The sequence below is a fragment of the Lontra canadensis genome, unplaced genomic scaffold, assembly GCF_010015895.1.
Source record: "Lontra canadensis isolate GAN:19392208 unplaced genomic scaffold, GSC_riverotter_1.0 scaffold2, whole genome shotgun sequence".
Classification (NCBI taxonomy): Eukaryota; Metazoa; Chordata; class Mammalia; order Carnivora; family Mustelidae; genus Lontra; species Lontra canadensis.
The window spans coordinates 40385483-40390927 of NW_022630996.1; the positions used below are offsets into that span (position 1 = coordinate 40385483).

The following is a 5445-nucleotide window of genomic DNA, read 5'->3' on the forward strand; positions in this document are numbered from 1 at the left end:
TTCTGCTCGGGTGATGATCCCAGGGTCCTGGGATGGAGTCCCGCATTGGGCTCCCCACTCAGCGAGGAGTCTGTTTTTCCTTCGCCCTCTGTCTGCCGCTCCCTCTGCTTGTGCTCTCCCTCCCTGTCTATCAAATAAACAAATGAAAACTTAAAAAAATTTTTTTTCTCCTCATGCACTCACTCCCATGCTCTTCATTTCTCCCAAAATAGCCCACCCCCACCATTTCCTTCTCCATCCAAAACAATAACTTTCCAGACTTGAGATTTGTAAATCTGGAAACAAAACAGGTCTATATTTGATTTCTAAACACCTTTTATTTGTTATTTTCTTTACAGCTTCCTTATCATCAGGATATTAATTAAACATTGTCCCAATTTCGTATTGTTATCAGTTCATTATTGATATGCAACTTTGTATGTTTTTTTAATATATGTTATACACACACATACCTAAATACACAAAATAACATGTTTCTTTAACCTGTTCTTTCTGGTGAAAAGAGTGTTATGCAGTCAAATTTAGAGACTCTAAGTGACATAAAACTGAAAGCACACCAATATTGTGCTTATATGTGAACATGAAAGAGGCTCCTTCTGAATCTAACCGAGGAGCCATGCTAACGGGAAAAATAGAAAAGTAATACACCTCACCTCCCCTGGGTTAGAACAAGAGTCTCCAGAGAATCCAAGGAGGTCATTGAGTTCCTGATGGAAAGATAGTTCAGGAAATGCAGTTCTTAGATTCCGTATAATTTTATCTGTGAAAATTTTCCAATGATAAAACTCATTCACATGTTTTTATGATTTTGATCCAGATCCCATTTTTTTCTACACCATATTTGGTCTACATAGTAGAATTTGGTTTTGAATCCAACCAAAGTATTAGAAATCCTTTGACAGGAGAAGTTGCAGATTTCTGCATTCTCAATTCTTACTTACAGTCAAAGACAGAAGGAAGCTCCCATATAGAAAGAAGGAGTTCAGCCAACAAAGGCTTCAGAATAACCGTTCAACCACTAAAAACAGTGGATGAAAAAATAAAAAAATAAAAACAGTGGATGGTCTGGGACAGAATCCCAGATGGGACATCTTCCCTTCACAGTACAAGCTTGTGTGGAGGTGGGCAACCACATCTGAGATCTAAATGGAATCTTTGAATACCGTTTCTGCTTATACAAATTATTTCATTTTTTTGTAGAAAAATTTAAAGCAGATAAGTCTCACTCATTCACTCACTCAATGAAAATTTTAATTACTTTAATTTTAATTTTATAAGACATATGCTTACAATATAATGTTTAAACATACATATAAGGAATTTAAAAAATAAGACAAATCGAAAAAGGAACTATGATTAACACTTTAGTATGTAGCTTTCCAAATGTTCTTCTGTGCATTAGAGAATGATATAAAAATACATACAGGGGTGCCTGGCTGGCTCAGTCGGGAGAGCACGTGACTCTTGATCTTGGGGTCATGAGTTCGAGCCTCATGTTAGGTGTACAGATTACTTAAATAAATAAAAATTTATTTATTTAAAACTTTAAATAAATATAGATCAACTTTATTGTTTAAAAATATATAGATCAGGAATGCCTGGGTGGCTTGGTTGGTTAGTGTCTGCCTTCTGCTCAGGTCATGATCCTGGGGTCTTAGGATCAAGTCCCACATTGGGCTTCCTGCTCAGTGAGGAGTTTGCGTCTCCCTCTCCCACTCCCCCTGCTTGTGCTCTCTCTCTCTCTCTGACAAATAAATAAATATTTTTTAAAAATAAAAATAAAAATAAATCACATCCATTTTATACAAAGATGTGATCACAGAAATTATGTCAGTTCATACATTTCTGCAACAGCAAGTTGAGAATCTGCATAATATTATTTTAATGTACAAACCATAATTTATGAAATTGGTCATTTTGACATGCATTTTTTTTCTCACTTTAGTGCTGTTATTTATTTTGCTATTATTTAAGTTACAATGCAACTAGTCTTAGAACAGATTCCTAATTATTTTCTTAAAATATATTCCTGTCATGAAAGGTACAGCATAGGGAACATAGTCAATGATATTATAATAGCATTGTAAGGTGACATATGGAAACTACACTTGTGGTGAGCATAGCATAATATTTAGTTGTCCAATCACTACATTGTACACGTGAAACTAATATAACATTGTGTTGTCAACTCTACTTCAATTATGTATATGCATTCAATTATATATGTTTTATTATATATGACATATCCTATATTTATTATACATTCAATTATATATGTATCATTTATATTCAGTTATACATATTGCTGTCAATAGTATTGCTGATGGAAAGGATCTACATATTTCTAAGAACTGTGGCCTTATTTTCTCAAATTTATCTTCGTTCATTCAGTCAGCAAAAACACATTGCCTCCTCTGTGTTCCATACCAAAGTCTGGGTTATAGGAGGAAGTAAAAACAGATATAGTACCTACTTTTACAGAATTTATAATTTAGACACAGAGACATTAAACAAACAACCACCTATAATAAATCACGCAGGATAAGAATAGCACCATGAGAATATATATATAATGGAATATTACTCAGCCATCAGAAATGAAATATTACCATTTGCAACGACGTGGATGGAACTAGAGGGTATTATGCTAAGTGAAATAAGTCAATCAGAGAAAGATAATTATCATATGATTTCATTCATGTGTGGAATTTAAGAAACAAAACAGAAGATCATAGGGGAAGGGAGGGAAAAATAAAATAAGATGAAATCAGAGAGAGAGAGACAAACCATAGGCTCTTAACTATGGGAAATGAGGGTTGCTGGAGGGGAGATATGTGGGGGGATGGGGTAAGTGGGTAATGGACATTAAGGAGGGCACGTGATGTAAAGAGCACTGGGTGTTATACGCAACTGATGAATCACTGAACTCTACCTCTGAAACTAATAATATACTATATGTTAATTAATGCAATTTAAATTAAAAAGAAAGAAGAACAGCACCACGAGACCTAACCTAGGTGGAGGCATGCCAAGGAAGTAACTCGGAGACATTGCAGCTGAGACCAGAAGGTAAAGAGTAGAGGGACAAGCATTCTGAGAAAGGGACTAGCAAGATGTGCAGGTCCAAGAGAACTCGAAGAAGAAGCTGGAAGAAACCAAAGAGCTGGAGGATGGTGACGGGCAGGGAAGGAGTTCAGGCAGAGCCACATTAATTGCAAGGAAAGCCATCATCACAGGGTTTTAAGCAGATGAGTCACGCAGTCTGATATATGTGGTTTTAAAAGATTCCCTCCAAAAACAATTTTAAATAAATAAATAAATAAATAAATAAATAATTCCATCTAGCTGCTACAAGCAACCTAAACGACAGGACCATATAGGAGATCAATTTAGTTGCCCGGATACCATCAGTGAGGATATCTTGGAAGGAGGCAGTGGCAGAAGACACAGAAGGACTTAAGATATATTTGGAGGTCAAATCAACAGGCAATAGTTGCTCAAGCACTAAAGAGGGACAGTTCCTGAACCCCATAATACTATTTTTGTTGAAAATAATTAAAATAATGAATCAATACAATAATAATAAATAAAATAATTAAAGTAATAAATACAATAAGAATAAATAGATAAAACACGATTTTATTTTATGTTTTAAGATTTTGTTTATTTAGGGACACCTGGGTGGCTCAGTCGGTTGGCCATCTGCCTTTGGCTCGGGTCATGATCTCAGGATCCTGGGACAGAGCCCCACTTCAGGCCCTCCATTCAGCAGGGAGTCTGCTTCTCCTTCTCACTCTCCCTCCATGCTCACTATCTCTCTCTTAAATAAATAAATAAAAACATTTTTAAAAAACCCATTATTTATTTGACAGAGGCACAGCGAGAGAGAGAACACAAGCAGAGTGGGAGAGGGAGCAGGGAGCCTGATGCAGGGCTCAATCCCAGGACCCTGGGACCATGACCTGAGCCAAAGACAGATGGTTAACAACTGAGCTACTCAGGCGCCCCAAATACGATTTCAATGTTGCTTCCATGTGTATTGATTTTTAGCTCTTAAACAATTTTTACTTAGTTTTGGCAGTTTGCCTGGGTTCTTTCGAGGCCTGCCTACAAGGTTTTTTTCTCCCCCTCTTTTGCTAGTAAATTGTTTTTTCTTATCGCATGTGTATTAGTTCCCTAGGGCCACCTTAACAAAATACTACAAACTTCGTTAATGAAACAACAGAAATGTATTCTATCACGGTCCAAAATCAAGGTGTTGGGAGGTTATATTCCTTCTAAAGCCTCTAGGAGGTGATCCTCCCTTGCTTCTTCCAGCTTCTGGTGGCCCAGGTGCTCCTTGGCTTGTAGATGTTATCACTTCAGTCTCTGCATCTCTTCTCACGAGGTTCTCTTCGGGTGTGTGTCTGTATCTCCTCCCCCTACAAGGACACGAGTTATAGTGAATTTAGGGCTCACCTTACTCCAATAGAACCATCATCTTAACCAGTTACATCTGCAATGCCCCTATTTCCAAATAACAATCACATTTAGGTGCGGGAGGTTAGGATTTCCATATATCTTTCTGGGGGAGACAATTCAACCCATAACAACTCGTAAGAGACCTCCATATGTTACAAATATTTGTCTCAGTTTGTCATTTGCCTTTTTTTATCTTATTTATGATGTTTGGGACAGCTATAAGTGGTTTAAGTGTTATGAATTTAATCTATCAATTGTCTTTTATTCATTAAATGTCTATTGAATGCCTACTGTTTATCCGATGCAGTTCTAGATGGCTTTGATTCAAAGATGCATGACAAGGTTTCTCTCATTCCTATGTGCTCATGGTCTAGGAGGTAGGTGTGTAAACAAATATAACTCATTATGTTCACCTGAGGTTATAGAGATTGAAACTAAGCAGAGAGTGGTAAAAATGAGGAAACATCATGCTGAGGCCAGGCAGATGGGAGAAGCTGCACAGAGGAGGTCCTTGGTGGTACTTAAGGAACACAGAATCTCACTAATTATGCCTCAAACGGAAAGGTTCCTAGCCAGCTGTACATCAAGTAGGCTACTGGAAGTGTGCCTCGAGGACCACAGCGTCCACATCACCTGGAAGCTTGTTAAAAATGCAGACTCTCAGGCATCTCCCAGGCTTACTGAGTCACAATCTGCATTTAAATGACATTCCCCGGTGAACTGTATACACATGAAAGCTGGTGAAGCACTATCCTATTCTTTGGAAGTTATTTTTCCGGTTTGCAGTCACGGGTGTCTATCTGCAATTGTAAGGACATAATTAAAAACTACCCTAGAAGCCTTGCCATACAAAGGCAAACTTCTAAACTCTTCCCATGTGTCATGTCAAGATGCTGATTAGTACATCAAATGAGCAGCCTTCACCAAATAGTTCCGTAATCCATGGGAAAAGAGACCCGGTTTGCACATTTCAGGGTAAGCTCA

General features: G+C 37.5%; 1 non-coding gene across 1 annotated transcript; it reads left to right on the forward strand.

Moving 5' to 3' along the window:
- The first annotated feature begins 1430 nt into the window (after window positions 1–1430).
- Window positions 1431–1503, forward strand: TRNAK-CUU. Its single transcript has one exon. It is a non-coding gene; the product is annotated as a tRNA-Lys (tRNA).
- Window positions 1504–5445: the final 3942 nt, after the last annotated feature.